Source organism: Canis aureus, chromosome 28 (assembly GCF_053574225.1).
Source record: "Canis aureus isolate CA01 chromosome 28, VMU_Caureus_v.1.0, whole genome shotgun sequence".
NCBI classification, from domain to species: Eukaryota; Metazoa; Chordata; class Mammalia; order Carnivora; family Canidae; genus Canis; species Canis aureus.
The window spans coordinates 22,430,685-22,454,004 of record NC_135638.1 but is presented as its reverse complement, the minus strand read 5'-3'; the positions used below and the strand labels follow the sequence as shown (position 1 = coordinate 22,454,004).

General features: G+C 35.5%; 1 protein-coding gene across 8 annotated transcripts in view; it reads right to left on the bottom strand.

Annotated features, from left to right (window-relative positions):
- Nucleotides 1-23,320, bottom strand: part of NCOA2 (nuclear receptor coactivator 2) — a 294,246-nt gene that overhangs the window by 193,902 nt on the left and 77,024 nt on the right. For all 8 annotated transcript variants that reach the window (XM_077876608.1, XM_077876606.1, XM_077876604.1 and 5 more), the window contains exon 2: nucleotides 2,131-2,187. The gene's annotated coding sequence lies outside the window, so the exon portion shown is untranslated. The remainder of the gene's footprint in view (nucleotides 1-2,130; nucleotides 2,188-23,320) is intronic.

Below are 23,320 nucleotides of genomic sequence, written 5' to 3'. Positions count from 1 at the left end.
TGAATTGTCATGTTTCACAGTTTGAAGTAAAGGTTAAGGGAAGCCCGGGTGGCTCAGTGGTTTAGCACCACCTTCAGCCCAACGCGTGATCCTGGGGACCTGGGATCGAGTCCCACATCAGGCTCCCTGCATGGAGCCTGCTTCTCCTTCTGCCTGTGTCTCTGCTTCTCTGTCTCTCGTGAATAAATAAATAAAATCTTAAAAAAAAAAATGAAGTAAAGGTTAGAAATTAGGACCTGCTAATGAAATAGAAACAAAATAATGTTTGACTTTTAAATTAATTTTGAAGTCCTCACATATCAACATAATTTTCCTATATTACACTTACTGCCACAAATATGCTTGTATTCAGGGCTATTTAGGCATAAAACAGAGCTCAGTGGTTAAGATCAAGGTCTTTGGAGTAGCAAATTGCCACTTACTTGATATGACCTTGGTAAAGTCACTTAACCTCTCTAAGCTTCAATTTCCTTATCTGTTTTTCTAAAGATAACTGAAAAGCATTTACATAATGCTTGGCACACAGTAAGAGAGCAATAAGTAATAGCTGCTGTTATTAGTGTTATCAAAGGAATCTCTGCAAGTTGCACTTGTAAAATTAAATGTGAATAAGAAATACCTGTATAATTTATAAAATTTTACTTAAAAAAAACTTAAAGGTCAGACTTAATTATTTCTATAAATGAAAATCATTGTGGCAGGAGAAACCAATGCCTGAAAAAAAATGGATCAAAAAATAAAACAAACAAAAAAAAATGCCAAAACAAACCAAGAAACCAATAATAGCAACCAATAACTTAGAACACATAAAGGAAACTGCCAAGGACACAAGGAAATGAGTGGTCTGCTTATTCCTATAGCTATCTTTATTTTTTTAAGTAAGCTCAATGCCCAATGTGGGGCTTGAACTCATGACCAAGATCAAGAGATCAAGAGCTGCATGCACTACCAACTAAGCCAGCCAGGCAATCCTCCTACAGCTCTATGATAATAAATTCAAACATCAGTATAGAGAGTAGAAAAATGACCCAAAAATCTAAAAGTTAAATTTTGTATCCAGTGATAGTGGTAAATTTTTAACTTATTTGGTTTTTAGAGATTTTCAAATCTCTCATTCTCTATAAAGATATCACAAAACATATCCAATATGGTAGCATAATAAAATAAGGAGGTAAGAAGTTCTCACACCTGCTTCAGGTTTGTCCGTAACTTGATCATAAGAACCTTCCAGGGTAGAGCCAAAGTAAATACAGAATTGGAAGCATTACCCTCCGAACTGTATCTTGATTAAGCACTCTTTAGTACATAAAATATGCAACACAGGTAATTTCTCAAAACACTGAAGAGCCATATACTTTAAGTATCTGATATAAATTAATTTCACATTTAGAAATAAGTACAAAAATTATTTCTAGTTTATATTTATAGATGCAGAGTTCAATGACTCTGAATATAAATAAATTCTTAATATTTACTACCCAATAATTACTTTAAACAAACATTTTATTTATTCAGTTTTTCCTATATACCAGGCACTATCCTAAAAGTCAGGAATATTGTTTTTACCAAGACAAAAATAGTCTCAGTGTTTATGGAGCTTATACTTTCATTGGGAAGACTATAAAAAAAAAAAAAACAAAATATATCATGTGATAATAAATACCATGATAAAAATCTATCAGGGTTGTGCGTTAAGAAGTGACCGAGAAGCTATTTCAGACTGGTTGGACAAGAAAAGCCTGCTCATTAAATTTAAAACATTTGCTTCCACTTGCTGCCAAATCAATAGAAGCAATTCTTTTATTTATATACAAAAAGAAATGTAAACATTTTGCCAGGCTCTGACATTATAAATCACCTCATCCAATGGGTATGTTTAAACTCTTCCCGAATATACAAAGTAAACACTGATAAACAGGTAAAATCATTTTACCTTCAAATTCATTTCTAACACATTCCTACAGAATTTTTATAATAAAACAGAATGCTGACAAGTATACATTTTGTTTCTTATTTATATTCACTTTATTTACACATTACTCTGCTAACCTATAAATAGGATAATTCTTAAATATTTGAGTTTACTTAAAAATCAAAATATCCCAACAGACAGGCCTAATTTTGACTTACCTGTGCCTGTACACAGTGCAGAAGATCTATAAATTTGTAGCCAAATCCAAGAGAAATCTGCAATACAAACAAAAAGGCAAACATGAGTAAAAAGATGCAGAATCCTCTTGGACTCATTAGAGTGGATGTGATTTTTACAACCAATATACAAGTAACTCATTAATAACATCTTGCTGTTAAATTACACGATAAATCAAGAAGACTTGTTGTATTATTTCTAGTTGGATTTAAAAAAATGTACAATATGTAAGGCCACATTTCATTGTGAATTAGGAGGTGTCTAGTCTACAAATTTTGAGTTCCCACCATAATTCTTACTATATTTTCTAATAGCTGCATTGTCCAATAGGTCTCAGAAGGAGCACTGAAAGCTGAGAAGCAGCAAAGACCCAAGATCCCTATTTCCAGACTGCCCTCCTAGGACAGGCCTGTGCCCAGCATACAGTAACACAGTGCACAGTAAATGCCTGAGTAAACAAATAAAATGCACATCACGATCTTAATTTGCTGTGATTTATAGTTTATCAGGAATCAAAAGGCTTGAAATTGCTAAAATAAAAACCTAAGTCATAATTGTTTACAGAAGTTAAAAAGTGACTGAATAATTGTATCAAAAAAAAAAAACTTGAGTAAAAGATGCAAGAATGATGCTATATATGTGTGTGTGTGGCAATCTTAACAATTTGTAAGAGCAAATGTAGATAAGGAAGAAATGAACATTTTCAATCATGAGGGCACCTGCCCACCAAATTTCTTCTGGGTGTATGCCTTTGGGAACAAAGAGTTTAACTTCAAAAAATTCTGCAGCATTTTTTCTGATCCACCAAGAATCACTTCCTCTGCATAAAGAAGTTTGTTTCTAAGATGTACGTGAAGAACACAAACAACAAATATGTGCTGATATTTACTGTGTATTAAATGTTTATTACTTTAATTTAAGAGGTCTAAAGGGGAGGGAAATAGAAAAAAGTTCCATTTTGAGTTTTACCAGGACCTGATCAGTCTGGAGATCATTGAACGTAATGAAATGCAGCTAGAGTATTAGTCAGAGATGATTCATGAAAAACTAAAGAAAATCTGTATGCAAATAAGATGTTATCACAATAAGTAAAACGAATGGATTTTCCTCAAGTGGCAGTCAGTGAGCAGTGTGCAATAAACTGTTATGTAATAGGAGTCATCAATTCTTTCCAGCTCTACTGGGTAAATGTATTCATGATGCTGGCCTACTTAAGCCCATTATAATTCTATACCAACAACTAATTCGCTCAAGGACATCACACTATGCAACAATCAAGAGCTAAGAGTTGTGATTATTAGCAGAAGTGAGGATATTAAACTATTACTGCTTCATCTATATGATTCAGTACATTTTTACCAATACGCTAAGATAATATGAGGACAAAGTGCCAACGTATCCATGCTGAAGAAAGATACATGAGACATGAAGGTATGGATAACTGATATCTTCATGTAACATCTTAAATAAGAGATATTCATAAAATACAAACACAGAATTACAAAATGTTTTGGAAGTTTACTAAGGGAAAATCTCAACTATTTAAAGCAGAAGTACAGGCACTAACAATTCTGAAACAAAGCAACATCCCTCTACTCTTCTTTCAGTCTTGTCAATTTTCACCAAGTTCTTTCAGGAGAGCATTTGAAGGGAGGCAGGCGGGAGGAAGTCTACCCTGGTCCTGGCAGAGCGACAGAAGGAAAGACAGGAACCTTTCAAGAAAGGCCAGAGAGACACATACCACCTTCTTTCTTACTACCACTGCTAAGATAAACTGCCTCTCCATAAAGCAATGGGTCACTATCAGAAGACAGCATGGAGAGGCGCCTGCGTGGTGCAGTGGGCTAAGCTTGGGGTTCTTGGTTTTCAGCTCAGGTCATGATCTCAGGGTGGTGAGAATGCTCAGCCCTCAGCCCAGAGCTTAAGATACTCTCTCTCCCTATGCTCCCCCATCCGCAACCCCCTCTCTAAAATAAATAAATAAATCTTTAAAAAAAAAAAAAAAAAAAAGAGGAAGAGGCAATATTGAACAGTGGAAAGAACCAGCAGGGTTAAACATCATCAGACCAGTTTTCAAAACCTGGTTTCATCATATAAATACTGCTGCTGTTATTATGTTTCTATCATTAACAGCAGCTTAAGTATGTGACCTAGGAAATGTTACTGTGGGCTCAAATATAAAATGAGGATAATGTCCTGTTTGCAGCACCTTGGAGGTATTAAATCCGATGATTATATAAAGCACCTGGTACACAGTAGCTGTTAAAATTATTAGCCTACCAAGTATGATCCTGCTAAATGTTGCTAGCTCTGACAGGTAACTCAATGGAAAGATGAAAAATGGAAGCTTCAGGCCTGCCCTACCCTAAGTAGGACTGATTTTCCCTGGAATGTCCTAATGGCTTTATCTGACCATAACTTTCCAGAGACACATAAACATGGAGACTGCTGGGAAATGTCTGAACCAGAGCTATCTTAAAACTACATCAAAAGGTGAAAAATACTACCTAATGTTAAATCTTACTATAAAGTTACATAATCAAAACAGTGGGGTATTAGCATAAGGATAAACAATAGAAGAGAACACAGTCCAGGAAACGGCCTACACATTTATATCAAATCATATTCAACAAAGGTCACAAGGTAATTAATGAGAAATAGACAGTCTTTTCAATAAATGATGCCAAAAACTATTATACATATGGAGAGGGAAAAAGAAACTCAACCTTTACCTTGTACCATGTACAAAAATTAACTCAAAATGGATAGTATCATATATCTAAAAGTAAAAACTGAACTACAAAACTTGGAGAAAATTATTACGGATTACGCAGAAAATTTTTAAATATTATACCAGATATATAAAATAAAAGACCATAAAAGAAAACAACCTGATAAACTGAACTCCATTACAATTAAAACTTCTGCTCTTCAAAAGACATAACTTAAAAATGAAAACACAAGATACGGGTGGAGAGAAAATATTGGCAAAATAATTACCTGTAAAGTACGTGCATTTAAAATAAAGAGCTAAATAATGAGGATATCCATCTAGAATATATAAAGAACTTTTATAACTCAAAAATAAAATAATTCAACTTTTTTAAATGGGCAAAACCTTTAAAGATTTTTTAAAATATTATAGAAAATATACAATGGTGTCTCAGTCCAGTCAAACATTTGATTCTTGTTTTTAGCTCAGGTCATGGTCTTAAGGTTGTGAGATGTAGCATGGAGCTTGCTTAGGATTCTCTCTCTCTCCCCCTCTGCCTCTCTCCACTCTCTCTTTAAAAAAAAAAAAAACAGATATACAATGGGGAAAGTACACAAGAGTACTAAACATCATTAGTCATCAAAAAAATATAAATTAAAACCAAAAAAAAAGGGACACCTGGGTGGTTCAGCGTTTGAGCATGCCTTCAGCTCAGGGTGTGATCCTTGGGTCCAGGGATCAAGTCCCGCATTTGGTTCCTGCAGGGAGCCTGCTTCTCCTTCTGCCTAGGTCTCTGCCTCTCTCTTTCTCTGTCTTTCATGAATAAATACTGTCTCTCATGAACAAATAAATAACATCTTTAGAAAACAAAACAAAATATGCTAGACATGAAATAAAACATTGACAAGGACAGGAAGAAACTAGAAACCTCGAATGACATGGAAATGCACAGTGGTATGGCCATTTTGGGAAACAGTTCAGAAGTTTCTCATCATATAACGCAAGAATTTCACTCCAAGGAGCATTTTCACTTCTCCTGGGGACAGATGATCACACAAGCAGTTGTATAAGGACAATCCTAGCAGCTATGTTTAGAACAGCTGAAAAGTGGAAACTCAACAATTTCCATTTGGTAAATGGATTTTCTAGAATGTAATACACAACACAGTAAAATATCAACAATAACAAGAAATGAATTACTCATGATGCAACAACCTGAACCTTAAAAACATGTGCTAAATGAAGGAAGCCAGACACAAGATAGCATATCATATAATTCTATTATTTTGAAATTTCTAGAAAAAGTAAAAACTACAGAGGCAAAAACAGGTTAGTGCTGCCCTGCATTAGAGAATGGAAGTGGGGAATGGACACAAGAGAACTTTCTGGGCTGAGAGAATTATTCTAAAACTGGATTGTGGGTGATGCCAAAGAAAGATGTATAAGAAACACAAGACATAGATAACTGTCTACATTTACTAAAACTCATCCTATAATACACTTAAAATGGGTGCATTTCACGGTATGCAAATTATGCCTGAATTTTTTAAATTTTTTAAATGCTAAAAAAATGTAAATGTACATGTATCTCTATGTACCTCCCTTTCTTCCAGTGTGATGGTTAGGGTTACTGTGTTAGTAAAGGGATGTAAGGGACAAAGGCTAGTTCTAGCAGCAAAGGGTGTAAACATCTGACAAGTAGTGCATCAACTTGGTTGCACGAATAACACATCATTACTTTGAGGCAAAAAAATCAGAAGTGAGCCTACATCACACAAGAAAAGACTGCTGACAACATAGATGATTTTTCAAAAGGTGGTGGAGGTTTAAAAGAAGATATACTATTTATTTTTTTAATTTATTTATTTATTTATTTATTTATTTATTTTAAATGTAGGGTTAGGAACAAAGCCAGAGGAAGCAAAATAAGAAGAAAATGAAGTGATATCTGCAATACTACCTAAAAGAGCACTTTATGCTACCAGAATGAGAGAAGAGTCATATTTTGCTGTTTTGGTTTACTATCGTCACCATCATCATCAACAGCTACAGTTTATGAAATGCTTCTGGCAGAGAGCTTTACATGTCACTCATTTTAATCTTCCTAACAGGGGTACCTGGGTGGCTCAGTGGTTGAACGTCTGCCTTTGGCTCAGGTCGTGATCCTGGGGTCCTGGGATTTAGTCCCACATCAGGCTCCTCGTGGGGAGCCTGCTTCTCCCTCTGCCTATGTCTCTGCCTCTCTATATCTCTCATGAGTAAATACATAAATTCTTAAAAAAAATAATAATATTAATCTTCCTAACAACCCTATGAGGTAGGTATTGCTACTATCACCTCCATTTTGTAGATACAGAAACTTAACTGACAAGTGAAGCACTTTGTCCAAGGTCACAGAGGTAATGCAGTGGTAAAGCCTGGATTCTAACCCAGAGTCTGGGTGCAGAGTCCAAGCATGCTCTTACCTGATGAGCTGTTATGGAAGTTCACTGTTCTGATATTGCTATCATTTTTGCCAACTTGACATGAAAAAGATGATGGCAATAATGTGATTAACTTGAAAACTGCCTTCTGGTTCTGGTACGGTACAAAAAAGAGCAGCAAAGCATATTCCCCACATCATCTACCCCAGCTGGACATTCTCAATGAATCCTGACATTCGTTTTTCTTGACCCAAATGTAGCCTCACAGTTTTCTCAAAGTTCTCACGAATCAAAGGAAATCATCACATTAGGACTGGCACACAAATGAAAATATATTTGCCAACCAGAGCAATTAACTTGAGGTTTTATGGCACATACTAAGAAAGAGGACTCTACCCAAAGGGAGCCCTACAAACTGCCATACTTCATGTTTCAACATAGGTCCTACTGATTACTGGTCTTGTTTTTTAGCCAGGACCACCACAGTCATCAAGCCAGTCAGATAAGTTGGTGGGACTGAAGGTTGGTGGGACTGAAGAGAGCACATGGAGAAAGAAGAAAAAGCTAGTGCTACTCAAATCACTTGAAATTTTTCAACAGTTCCATCCAAACAAATCTGAACATATATTCACAAGTGTTCACCTGCAATGAATGACCAGCATGATAATTTGATTTCTTTTTGCTTAAAGACATAAAAAATCTCAACACAAAACATACCTTTAACTCACCATGTTTCAAGTTATATTACATCAAGAGGAAGTCATACTTTCAGGACTTAACTATGAGAACTATTTCAGATTACTGAACAGGAAACTAAATATTCTTATTAAATATTAGAAAATATTATAATAGTAAAATCCCAAATTTGATGTGTTGCAAGTCTTAATCATATAATGTATAAAGAATGTGGACTGTCAGGTAAAATTCTTTCCCAATCATTAAGTTGATGGTACTAAAAATAACATCTATACCACAGAAGAATAATTTATAAGTTAACTAACTTCTATACATACTTCAGATAGCTTGTGTTTTCTTCATTTAAAAGGCTCTACCTCCACTGCAGACAATGACTCTTAACTAATGAAACTCTTTAACAAATAACTTTCATTTTCCAAAGTCTTTTTTAAAAGGGTCAACAATATCTCAAAATGCCCTTAAAATGACATTTAGCTCGTAACTTATATATAAACATTAATTAACTTTGTAATTATTCTCTCCAACTACTTATTCTGCCTATTATACATATATAAGGTTCTTAAACTTTAGGTTTTGCTTAAAGAAATCTTCAGTTTTCTAGAACCAGTGCTTAAAATTATTGAAGTCCAACCTTAAGATGTTCTTGTTATTTTAATTCAGTCTAATCAAATGCTTTCAGTACAGTTAATCATAAGTTAAAACAAGTAGAGATTTAGATTTATAATCTAATAACTTCTATACTAAATGTAAAAAAAAATTCTAAATAGATATATACAAAAGGATGTAACATCAGTTTTAAAAATTCCTAAGCTGCAAGCAGGTGCACATATATCATTGGTATAGTGAAATATAACCTACCCATCAACTTTATAAATATCATATGATCATTCCTTTCATTTTTGTCTCTCACAATGGGCCGAGACAAATACAATGAAGCCAACTATCATAAAACACTAACTCTTCAAAGAACAGTATTCTTGCCCAGAGACAGACTTAAAAGAAAAATTAGTTTCGTACATGTAGATGAATGTACACGGCTCACATTTGGAAGACAACTAGAAATTTACTAATTTGGAGTCACTGGAGGCACAGGGGTAGAAAAAATACTGTGGAGTCACTAACCTGAATATAGCATTTAAATTCAAAGAAATGGTTAAGATAGTGGCAGAAGGAAGACCAGCAAAGACAAGTACTACAGAATCCAAGAGGAGATAGTTCCAAGGAGGCGAGGGTGGTTGAAATAATTTAATGCAACCAAGAATTATACAGTTTCTACTTGATTTGGCAAGCAGAAAGTGCTGATCTTCCTAAGAACAGCTGCATTGGAGTGACAAAGATATAAAGCAGACTGGAGAAAGTTGAGGTACTGACAAATGAATAGGATATAAGGATTCGGACAGAGCAGGCGCTAATGATTACTATTATAGTTACCTTATGCTAAAATTAATCCTCCCCTCTAGACTGTGAGCTCCTTGAGGGCAAGGGTAAGGTTTCATCTCCCTTTGATAAGGAAACAACATGCCTCCAGACAAGTGACTTTTAATGCTCCTGCAGAAGTCCTGGGGCTCTAATTAGGAAGCATGGCCCCCAAATTAACACGATAATATAGTCTTTAATGGAATTACAAGGAGAAAACAGAAAAAAATTAATAAACTGGGCAGAAATTAATCTTTCTTAAACAAAGATAAAAGGCTCTGAGATGACTCCTGACCAAGACCAGAGCATGCCAACCTGTCAATCATTCGGTCTTCCCAAAATAAAAGGCCTCAACACACAATGTAGTAGTAAAACAATTAAAATTTGTTTTTCTCCCAATAATGCGGATCATCTTTGCCTGCAATGTTTCCCTTCATTCTCCTTAAAATAAGAATATTTATTGAAGCCTACTGTGTATACCAGAATAGTAGAGGATTTCCATATATTATATCAACTGCAGAGGGAAGAAATTCACGTAGGGAGAGGAAATGGGACTGTGAACTCCTTTCAGAAACTTCCCTTCTCTTGAGGTTTTTCTCCCAAATTAATGCTACAATGACCACTCTAACCAATATGAAATGAGGCTACACTCCTTCCCTATACCCCTGAGGATAATGCAGATAGGCTTATGTATGTAAAACTTACCCCAGTATGAGCGGGTGGTAAGAGGTAAGCAACTGAATCAAAAGCAACATTAATACTATATATCTGCCTACCCAGGACAAGTACAGAGTCTTTGCCCTCAATAACTAATGTTCATTTCAAAAACGAGCCTCCCAAGAACCAGCACAAACTTTCTGCCCACCAGAAGCCCCCTTCTGAGTTTGTTTTTCCTCTCAGGACAGGCTTCTTTCCTCCAATGACTGTCATTGTCACTGTCCTAAAGGAGGCCTCACCTTTCAACAGCATTTGGCCACAGTAAGTTAACCATCCTTTTAACATAATAAAGGGAACATTCATTAAAAAAAGAAAACACACACACACACATACATTGTAAAAAGGAGGATAGGAGTCTTCTTAAAAAGCTCTGGAACACCCGTCTTATAACCAAGAAGTAACATAATTTGTCTAAAGTCAAAGAACGAGTGATGGAACTGGGTGTCAGACCCAGGTCCACCTGACTCCAGGCATTAACTTCTTACTACTCTGACTGCCTGCCAGGCAAGCACCAATCCATCAAAAAATAAATAAGTAAAAGACAAGAAGGTGGGGAAGGGAAGAGAGAAAAGTAGCAACCCTTAAATAAAATGGTATTTTTCAAAAGTTGAAAAGAGTTCACATTTATGTATAATATATGTTTATGGCTGTAATTTCACATCACAAATAAGTTTTTCAAAGTAAAATTACAATTTTATATGAGGTAAATAAATGTAGCGTTATTTTACAAAGTTCCAGAAAGACTACGGTATTCCAAAAATGAGCACCAGATTACTAAGAAAAAAGCTATGCAGCTTAGTATGTTGGAAAATGGAGAGCGGGCAGCCCCAGTGGCACAGCGGTTTAGCGCCACCTGCAGCCCAGGGTATGATCCTGGGGACCCAGGATCGAGTCCCACATCGGGCTCCTTGCATGGAGCCTGCTTCTCCCTCTGCCTGTGTCCCTGCCTCTCTCTCTCTCTCTCTGTGTCTCTCATGAATAAATAAATAAAATCTTAAAAAAAAAAAAAGGAAAATGGAGAGCATATCCCTGGAGTACAGCTAGTACCTAGTCAAATGTTTATTGTCTGTCTGTATGATCTGAGTCAACCTATGGATCCAACTGTCACTCAGAAGAATTATTACCAAAAAAGGTATTTCATTTGCAATTTGATTTATTGTGTGGGCCTATGCAGAGTTTCTCGTTTTGTTAAAAAATTTAAAATGCAATTTTTAACTTTACCTAGCCTATGTCTAGGCTACTTTAGCCTATGTCTAGGCTCTGACAAAAACACTGAGGAATACTGGAGAAAATGGGGTCCTATGGCAAAAGTACCATTTTGAATAAAAGTTTAGCTCTGTAAGAAACTTGAAAATAAGCTATTTTAACTATCATTTTTTAAAGATTGGAAACTGACATTCAAAGAGATTAGTACCTCTGCTGACAATAGTATTTCTATCATCCTCTGACTAAAGAAGTTTCTATGAACCTCGAAACAAATACTACCATAAAGACACTGGCCTTCCCATCATATCTTAAGTAATTGCTATGGAAATCATCATCAAATCTGTGTCAACCTTTGCATCACAGAAGGGCATTACGTACACTAAAAGGTATGAGAGGTTTGTAACTTAGTTGTCAATCTAGAACATGTAGAGAAAATATCTAACAATACAAAATATAAATAAAATTTGAAAGATCTGGAAATGAACTTTCTAACATCCTAAATATACAGAATAACAAGGAGAGCTACCTTTTGTTATTATTGTATTAGTTGCTATAATACAAGTTTTACAAGCATTATTTTTACTATTTCCCATAAATAGGTTTCACCCCCATGGCATCTATCAATTCCATTTTGCAAGTGAGGAAACTGAAAGTCAAAGAAGTTAAGTGATTTCCTGAAGTTAAACCAAGAGGAAGAACTAGTAATGGAATCTATATCTTTCTGAATTCAAGCCCTCCTCTTTTCCCTGTTGTTTCCATCTTGTTCCATTCTGCCAGGCTCTACTCCTCTGCACTCTGGCTCCACCCACCACCTTCCTCTCAACCCAGGAGAAGAATGATTTGGTATCAAATTTGGTATCAAAGCATCAAGAAGATGCTTTCTAATATCCTGCTATTACAAAAACAGCCACAAGCATCATTCACCCAACAAATTCACTCAGTACAACCCAGTGAGTTGCTCAAAATGTGTCACTAACAAGATTATTCAATCATTGGCCTGTTATGCCTATATAAGCAAAGAAAATGGAAGAAATACTAATATTATAGGATAAAAGGCAGGCGTGAAGAAAAAAATTTTAAGCTGAGACAAGGGGCGCCTGGGTGGCTCAGTGGGTTAAGTGTGCCTTCGGCTCCGATCATGATCCCATAATCCCTGGGATTGAACCCCACATCTGGCTCCCTGCTCAGTGGGGAGTCTGCTTTTCCCTCTCCTTCTGAAGCTCCCCTTGCTTGTTCTCTCTCTCTCTCTGTGTCTCTCTCTCTTTCTCTCCCCTGACAAATCGAAATAAGGCCCTACCAGCGTGGTTCATGAAATGTCTGAGTTTGGCTCAAGAACAAAGTTTTTCTAGGTTTAAACCTAAATGAAGAGGGGGATCCCTGGGTGGCTCAGCAGTTTGGCGCCTGCCTTTGGCCCAGGGTGCGATCCTGGAGTCCCAGGATCGAGTCCTGCATCGGGCTCCAGGCATGGAGCCTGCTTCTCCCTCTGCCTGTGTCTCTGCCTCTCTCATAAATCAATCAATCAATCAATCAATCAATCAATCTTTTTAAAAAGCCTAAATGAAGAAAAAATGTAGAGCTTTATTTTTCTATAAAGCTAAATTTTATTAAATTTGAAGATTCTCCTTTATTATTAGATTATGAGCTTACTATATTCTGGGGTTAAGTTTTCCTTACATTTTCTGAAATGGTGGTTGTCGCTGATGGTCATTTTTTTTTCCCCATGTAATGACTTGACAAAATTCAAAATCTGACAGTCCTCTGTCAGTTCCCTAGATTTGGGGGGAAATTTTCAGTAGTACACAAAATCAAAATTTCTAGGTACCATTACTGGCTCATCTATTATGAAATGCTGTATTAATCCACATGCATGTGTGCACACACACGCATGCACACACACACACAGAGAAACACAAATATAGGTACTCCCCTCTGGCACCATGGAAAAAGTTCACTTTCAGCATGAACTTCCAACCAAAAAGTTCTTGTTTCTACCCAAAGAAATGTTTAACACTCCTCCCTCACGCAGGTCTAGGACAAAGAGCACTCTGGGCAGTCAAGCCACAACACAGCATGGAGAGAGGGACAAAACAGCTATCATCAGATCCCTGAATACTAAACAGTGGACATGGACATTATTATGCTGAACGTTCTAAAATAAAACCACAGCCTAATAAGGTTAATAATAACAATGACAAGTAATATATATATAAAGGATAGAAACTGTGGAAGACTAATGACAGCAATAAACTTTTTGCCACTGCTACTGAAAAATGAAGTATAACTGCCCTCCCTGGGGCTGCCTTAGTGACTGGCCTAACAGACTGCAGCAAAAGTAATATTCTGGAACTTCTGAGCTTTGAACTTTGCAGCAATAGGACTTTGGAACCCTTTATCTTGGAGTCTGAGCCACTACATATGTCTGACTACCTTGAAGCCACCATACCAGGAGGAAGCCCAACCTAGCTATGTGAAGAGGCCATAGGAAAAATATATGCTCAGCCAGCCCCAATCCATTCCAGCTACTAAGAAGAGTTCCTGAGCCTCTCAGCTGAGACTCCATACACCACAGAAACAAGCCATCTCTGCTATGCTCTGTCCAAATTCCTAACCCACAGAATTATGATATCATAGTAAGTTGTTTAAGCAACGGGTAACTAGAATAAAAACTAACAGCTTTTCATAAATAGTAATAAAGACTTTAAAGAAAAAAGGAAACATCTCAGGAAGACTAGCTAGAAACCAGAACGGTATCCAACACAAAAGAGGATTATGGTACATAAGATAAATATAAATCCATTTATTCACTTACCCAACAAATATTTATAATACTAGGACCTATAAATAGGGATATACACAGGCTCTGGAAATGCTTTAAAAAAAGGTTCTGACTTCAAGGAACTTACAGACTAGAAAATATTCTGTATAATAGTGTCTTTCTGTATACTTTTTAATGTTTTTCACAAAAATAACACAATCAACAATTCAGATACAACCAATATATGCAGACCAATCTCAGAGTGACTTGGGGTTGGAGTTCCTCTAAGAAAAGGAAGTGAAGATTGAATCAAAATCCCACAAAAGGTCATTTGCAGTTTGTAATATCTCAGCATGCCTTCGTTAACTATAGTATATAATAAAATGTTTGGATTCTCATTTCAGACTATAAATTCAAGGCATGTGTAACTAATCCTTTTTTATTTTTTCTTCAAGTATCAGGTTAAAGAACCTTTAGAGATATTATTACAAAGATGCCGGGTAGGCCTTTTCTACTTTACTGCAGTTGAGATTTGGGGACCCAAAATGGGCAAAACAAGTAAGGTCAGTAGTAAGTTGTTTTAACAAGATTTATTTCTGTCTAGGTGTGCTACAGTTTAAACAAACACACTTACTATTCCAGTGACTAAAATAATTTTCACTGCTCCTTTTATTAAAGCATAGACAATTTCACCTTTCATATTATTCTCAGGGTTCTAAAATTATTCACACTTTTTCTATTTACAGGATTTCTCTATTCAAATTTCACAGGAGGGCAAAAAGAACACAAATAGGGAAAATTATTTTACCAGTTTTTTGGGTTTTTTTAACTAGGTATTTTTAAATACAGGAAAATGTTTGATCTCATGTTGTAAAAGAATGCAACAGTAAATAAGCATGTTCAAGTCCTCCTTCCTGGCCCAAAGACCATAGCATGTCTTAAGATCATCAGCACCTAACAAACTGCCTCTGTAAAGGGTACTCAGCAAATATGTATGGACTGATAATGCATTTATTCCCCAGTAATTTGTTAAGTGTAATAAAAATAAGCAATGCTATTTTCTGTTTTGGTAAATATTTGAGGCAAAGAGAAAAGGATGATGTTTTCAAAAGTGGTCACAAAGAAACATACCTTCTCATTTTCTCGGTAAAACACTGAAAGAGGTATGGTGGAGGTAGGATATATTAACAAATTCTTTGTGCTCTAATGTCAAAATTCTAAAGGTGTGACAAACACTCACTTAAAATATAAATGGCCCATGTTTATCTTTTCTCTCATCATTTTAGTTTTAGCACATTACACAGTAATTTGTCAGAATTTCCTTTTAAAAACATGACACAAAAGAAAAAAAATCTACTGCCAAAAAGTAATTTCTTAATATTTTTGCCAAAATATACTATGAAAGTCAAAACACAGTAGTGAACAAGAATATAATTAGGAACTTAAAAATTATAATACTAACATTTCATTATAAAAAGTAACAATATCTGGGAAGAAGATACTCTAGAATATCTGACTTGGGACACCTGTGTGGCTCAATGGTTGGGCACCTGCCTTCTGCTCAGGGTGTGATCCTAGAGTCCAAGGATTGAGTCCCACATCGGGCTCCCTGCATGGAGCCTGCTTCTCCCTCTGCCTGTGTCTCTGCCTCTGTGTGTGTGTGTGTCTCTCATGAATAAATAAAATCTTAAAAAAAAAAAAAAAAAGAATATCTGACTGGACAGTTGGCTCACTGTTTCTCTTTTCTAGACTGCTCTGGAGGTTAGCACGGAATGAAACCACGTATCAGGAGACCAGGCCATCCTCCTAGACTTCCCTATGAGATTCAAGGCCAATCACTTAACATCTCCTGGCTTCAGTTCCTCAGTGAAAGAAAGAGAGAGTGGCATAATTATCTCAATCCCACTTTAGCCCTAAAAAATTCTACTGTCCTCAAGTAAAGGGCCATTAGTCTAAATAAATAGGATTTGAAGACACCCACATCTTCTACTTGCCTAATATTAAGGCACAACCATTTCCCTAATCTTACATTAAGCTCTACAAGTTTCAAATACCTACAGATAGATTATTTTTCTCTTATTTTATCTTGACAACAATTCTGTGAGGTGGACTCTGAGTATGTAATTATTTTAATTTTTTTTATTTTAATTTTTATTTATGATAATCACACAGAGAGAGAGAGAGAGGCAGAGACACAGGCAGAGGGAGAAGCAGGCTCCATGCACCGGGAGCCCAACGTGGGACTCGATCCCAGGTCTCCAGGATCGTGCCCTGGGCCAAAGGCAGGCGCTAAACCGCTGTGCCACCCAGGGATCCCTGAGTATGTAATTATTATGTGCATTAGACAAATGTCAAAAGGAAGGTTCAGTGAAATTGTGATTTGATTAAAGTCACTCAGCCAAAAAAGGGGGAAAAAGGCCTAGAAATTAGATCTTCTGACTCCCAGCTTTGCTTAAACTTCCAGAAAAAGCCACTTTTTAAACTACAAAATAAATTACATACCAGTAAGAAAGAAAAAAATATGGTGCTATTTTTGAGTGGCTACATTGTTTCTTTAAATTTTAATATCCTGTATCTTAAATTCCCTAGGATAACATAATTTGGGGCCTTTATGTCTCAAAATTATTTTCAAGAAAATCCCAGTGGCTTAAATGTGCTATAAAAATACTGCCATATATCAAAGTTTTCTAAATTGACGTATATTCCTTGACAAAAAGGTTCCGTGGTAAAATAAAATTTGAAAATATATGTAGATTAACAATGCACACCAGCTTTTCAGTTTCGTGTGCCATTTCGCAAATGTGTTGCTCAATATACATTTCAGACATTTAAAAAATACCAGCTCACACTCTAAGGCACTTTTATTCCAATGAACACATCTTAGAAAATACTTCCATACATTTTTTTTTTTTTTTTAGAGAAAATCTTTTGCTAAGCAAAACAAAATTACCACAATTTTCCCTTACTTTCCCAGCATATATATATTTTCATACTTTCTGAAATGGTAAAGTATCTTACAAGTGTACATTTAATGTGACAGTGTTTCTTTTTATTTTTCCTGGAAAGTTGCTAATCCGATACTGTACTTTACAATAAATAGCAACTTGGAATAGAGGAACTACTGTAAAAATCTTCTCATAATCATAAAGTGTACTCTCTGTAACACAAATGGCATCATATGAAAACGTTTCACCCCGTAGTCATGCTCCATCAATTACCCAGAACTGACACTGAAGAACCTAAGAGGAGACCATAATTCAGATAGAAGCATACATTTTGAACAGGTATTAGCAAAGACATGTAATCAGGGGAAAATATTCATTACAGCAATAATTTTTGAACCAATCTTCAAATATTATAAGGATTTGTATCTAAAATTGGAAGCTAACATTTACAAGTAAAGGGTGAGTCAAATTACTTAATCACTGGGCCCAGTGAACCTAACGGTAACATGGAAGCAACTATAAGTGTGGTTTCTGCCCTATTTAGAAAATAGCAAACTCTAAGGCAAAGGCTAATTAGCTAATCTGAATGTATCTTCCGCTCCTGATTTTATAGCACTTGATGAATTTATTTGAGTCCCAAAGGAATGAGACATTTCTAACCCTTCGTCCAGACAACTATGAATTCTCTAATACAAATTAACCAAATACACTTTCTTCTTACTTCCATCTAATGATGTTTAGCAGGTCCAAAAATACTTTCAAATGCTTTTGGAAATCTAAGGCAGCTTAGGAACTCGAGCTGTTTTTAGTAATGGTATTTTAAAAGTGGTAGAACTCACCACTTCAGGCAAAGAGGTATGACTTGTCACTGGTAATAGTGGTAACATGGCAGAGTGAAGAGAGCTATTTTGAGAAAATAAGAGACTGTGGGTTCTAGTCTTAAACCTCACTCTTCCCCTCATATACATGAAATTTAATGCTTATGTAATTCACAAATTAAACATGTTTTAAAATGAAAGAAATTACAGCAGAATAAGTTATGTATTCATTTTTAAAGTTACAGCAAAAAAAATCTTTTTTAGGAATAGAAGCAGTCAGGGTTGCCTAAAAAATTTTTGATATTTCTGTTCTTCCTACTCCTTAAATGTTTACACAAGTGTCCCCCCCCACACACCCCTACCCACTTCTCTTGCGTCCATTTTAGAATGTGGAAGGTAATTCTCAGATACAGAGTAAATTTCAAAAGCCACTTCCTTGTCCACAAATACATGAACAAGTCATATTTTAAAATAAAGCATAGAATACCACAAAAAGTCTCACAAAAACTATCAAAGTATAGTATGCATCACCAACCTATAGTTATCCTATTTTCAGCTATGGGGTAAAAGCCACCTTTCTGCAAATGAGTTTAGGCTTCAAGTGCTAGATTGAGGAAGATGAACAAGTCTAAAAATCAAGATTCACTTATAAAATGGCAAAAGTAAAAATGTGCTCACATATTATGATTATTAACATTAAATAATAAATATTAAAACAGTTTAAAAAAACAATAACTAGAGGAATAAATGTTTATTGACTTGGAAAGATGGTTGCAGCGTATTGGCAGATGTAAAAAGCAGGCTGTGAAAATAAAATATAATATGTGATCCACCCTTCCCCCCTCCCCAAAGAAAAGAGAAATAACAACTAACAGCACTTTTTAGAAGATCACAACAAAAAGATGAAACTACCCAAACTCCACAGCAAAACTGGCCTCTATGAGCACATTTTTAAAATGGACCATTTATTCACCTTTAGGTCATTTTCAAGTATAACACTGGGAAGTGAGGGCTTTGAAATGTTCTTTAAATATGTAAGCAAGCAGTATACATTTCCTAAGTGTAAAATATAAGTTAAAAAAATAAGCTTAATGAAGAAGATTAACATTTAAGCTTTCTGAAATTATTCATCAGTAGTTAAGTTTTTGGGTTTTTTTTAGGATACAAAAATTGTATTTGTATGTAAAAAAGACCATTGCCTTTCTTGGCTATATTTCCAATGATATGCCTTCTAACTTTGAGAATTTAACCATTTCTCACTGATGAGCTCTCTTCAGATAGATTACAGAAATGTAGGTCTGGTCAGTAATCAATGCTGTCCAGAGGACATTTCCTTCAAGTAACCATTCCTTTTAACCAAAAGGAGTGCAGAAATGATAAAGCCTACATGGACTGACACTAGTCACTCCTACACAACATAGGATGCCTTTTGACGCCGAAATCTCCAGCATGTTCAATGAAATACTAGTAAGTGAGTAAGTTCTGAAGTGCTAAAGAAGACAGTGCATTGTGCTTTGTAATCACTTTGTGATCATATCTTATTAGAAATCAGGTAAGATACTTGACACTGATTATAAAGGACTGATAATCCAACTTGTAAATGTAAAAGTACTTTCATCTGTGATCTCTTCTTCCTATAGTTTAGCTATTTCTTTGGGCACCGAACACCTCTAAGGAAAAGAAAGGGTTGAAAAAATGAGGTAAAATTCCAATGTATGAATTTCATCCCCAGTAAAAGCACTTAAAAAACAAAACAAACAGAATAATCTCTTAGAGACCTAAAAGAAAATACACTAAAATACTAAAAGTGGTTATGTGAGGATGGTGCCATTGTGGGTAAATTCTTTAATGTACACACCTTCTAAATTATAACCATATTACCAATAGTTATATTTAAACCAAACAATGAAAGAATTGTTGAGAACATAAGTTATAAGTTATAATCATTGATTTAAAATATTTTTAGCCATCCTGGGTTTATTTTCTATAAGATAAAAGGGAAGTTGCCTATATAACTTAGCAATGTAAACAAATACAAAAATATCTCAAAGTTATTCCCTTCTCATTGTCTGTGTGAAGGAAGGGAAAGAAATAAAGGAAATGAAAGCCATGAGTACACACTCACAAACCAAAACCACAAGAAAAATAATCTAAAACCAGACAGAAGGCAAGAGAAAAGCAAGACTCTCTACATAAGAAGTGATTTTGCAACACTAATAGGGCAAACCCACATTCCTGCCACAAGCCTCCTGCTTTCAAACAGGCCACACAGCTGGCGGTCTTGAAAGCTTTCCAGATAGGAACCAAGATAGTAAAAGAAATCAGTAGGTCTCAGGATTGAACTAAACCCTAAACTGATTCTGATGAAACACGGCCCTGCTGGGGTATAATATTAAGGCAGCCAGAAACTCAGTTAAATAGATGATTATAACTTTTATAGAATAAGCCTGAAGAAATACTGTTTTGAATATGGCCCTCTTTAGTTAATAATGAACTGTCCAAAGTATTGAAAAGTACATACATACTTTCTAGAGAGAAAAATACGTCCACATGATGCACAACATAGGGAGGATGAGGCACCACGCTGAGAAATAATCTAGAGGTATGCCTCATGTAAAACCTACTCTTGGTAAACTGTGTTTGTGTAGTTATTGAGTCTAGTTTCCTCTTGAAGTCAAGGCACCATGTGGTTGAAAAGAAAGTCTCTAGATTTGGAGACTGAACTTGTTTACAAGGGCTCAAGGGCTGTTTAATGCACTGTTTTAAAGACATCACAAAATCTTCACCAAGCCCAGGAAGCATTGCCTATGAAACTATTAAACCAACTCCCAGAAATCCCAAATACTTCTCTCAATCCCTATAGAACTCTCTAAAGCAGCACTCTGGTTTTGTTTTCAGAACATTCAAGAAATTACTCATCCACAAGAGATCTGAGTAGGTTTACCTGAAGAGCTGGCTGTGCTACATCCATCTTCTTTCTCATAGAGGAAGTTGTGATACTAGGGCATTCTTTGCCAAACAGGAAGGAAGTAAAACAGCTTTCTTTTGTACGAGGAATGCTTTTTATTTTTGGAGCTAAAGTATACCTCATAAATTTGCTTCCTAGATAATGCTTCCCTCTCATTGCCAATAAGTTATTTATTTCATCATATCACCTAAATATAGCACTAGGAAAATCATGTTTTCCATTAACTATACACTGATAACCTATACTACAATTTTTTAGGAATGGGTCTTACTAAAATCTGCTTTCTTCAGCAAAGTCATTGTGCCCTTAGATCTTAGTCAGGACTATCAATAATTAGTTCATTCCTATTATAAAGATTTACTGATATTTAAGATAAACAGTAATGATTATTATAACACAAATGGCATAGATAAATGTTATGAGCTTCCTGGGGCACCAGGGTGGCACAGTCTGTCAAGCATCTGACTCTTGGTTTCAACTCAGGTCCTGATCTTGGGGTTGTGAGATAGGGTCCGGTGTTCAGCTCCATGCTCAGCGCTGAGTCTGCTTAAGACTCATTCTTCCTCTCTCCTTCTGCCCCTCCCACCTGTGCTCTAAAATAAATAAATATATTTTTTTAAATGTTATGAGCTTTTCACTTGAAAGCAATATTCATTCCAAGTACAGAAAACTATAGATTTCAATAAGCAAGACACCATTTATGATTATAGGCAATACTGTAAGAGCAATATGAAATTTATCAATATTATTCAAAATGTAATGTCTAGCTCCATTATTTGGATTTAAGTACAGTTTTCCCTTTAGTATCCTCATCTCTGAGAGGTTTTAAGATCTAATAAAATTCGTATAAGTTTTGGACCCCAATAAACCAATGTTCAAATACTGACTTCAGCCATTTACCATTATATATGATCCTGAACAAGTTAATTTAAAACCTCTCTCTGAAAAAAATTAAATCAATCAATCAATCAATCAATCAAACAAACCTCTCTCTGGTGCTCGCTTTGGCAGCACATATACTAATACCTCTCTCCACCTCAATTTCTCTAACTGTAAAATGGCAATAATATGTATCATGTTGAGGGTATAAGAAAACAGAAAAGAAGTAAAGCACCTAAGGAAGGGTCTGGACCATAGAGGTGCCTGCGAATTACAGCAATGACTATAACCATTACTGAAGTTGTAGAGATCAACCAACTAGCCAAATAGCCACAAAAGTGAAGTGCTCAGAACTTTCAGAAATATTTTAAAGAATCTGTTTTACAACTGCTTTTACACTTGTATTTCTAGGTGCTACAAAGCCAAATAGAACCTCTGTCATTAGGCTGTGTCATGAGACTTCTATTAGGTACTTTCTTGACGTTAGTGAGAGGCAAGCTAGTATTCCATCACCACTTGAAACCCAAGGACTGCCAATTACTGAGTCAGATTTAACTAATACATAAACTACTCAGACTATGATAAACACTTTGGGAGGCTCATCAAATTTTTCAACAGCTAGTCAGTGAGTATTTATTGAGTCCACTGTGTATACAACCTTGTACTGGAAACTTGGCACACATATCAATGTCCAAACATAATCCCTGCCCTCAAAGAGTTTACCATCTACAGGAAATAAACAAACAAGAAATTAAAGAAAAATGCAGGAAAATATATCATTCTTAGTATAATAGTTGGCTGAAGATGGTTATGCTGAGTGGTTGGTGGACAACTGATGTTCATTAGAAAAGCTTCTTTGAGTCAGTCAGGTTTTTTTAAGTTTTAAAAACAGAAGAGAATATCATGGATGACTAATAGATGAGAGGTAGTTATAAATTACAAATTGGACAGTAAGAAAGCACATCAATGCAGGATGAAACTTAAGTAATTTTCACAGTGAAAAGCAAAATTATCTGAGGTAGGAAAAGAATAACATTCAGCAAACTTTTAAAAAGTTATTGAATTTAGAGTGATAATAGCCTAATCTGAAAATTTAATAAAACTTCTTAAATGAGTATTGGCACATTAACTCCTTTGCTATTTATTCAAGCTGGGGTGAGGGTAGTAATTGTCTGAGGATACTGAATTTACTACCAAGACCAAGTTTCTATAAAACAATGGGTAAATCAAATGGCTGATTATATAGTTATGTTGTCTCACTCAGTAAATATTGCCTACCAAGCTATCTTTAATCTTTCTGTCATCTGATGTGAGCCTATGAGTAGAACTTTCAGATTTTCTAGGAAAAAATAAAACAAATCCAAATAGAGGGCCAAAATTTAAGAATATATATATGTATACATAAGTGTTCAAATATTACATGGCAAGTTAACAGTCTTACCACAGCATCCTGACCCTCAGCAGGGATAAACAAACTTTCCCACTCAGGGTCCCACTTCCAGAGTTCAGACCTTCAACTGTCCCGAGAACTGGTCCCACATACCCTAATGAGATCTGCAACTCTCTCTCTCTCCTGATCTGTCTTTTTTTTTTTTTTTTTTTTTAAGATTTTATTTACTTATTCATGAGAGAGAC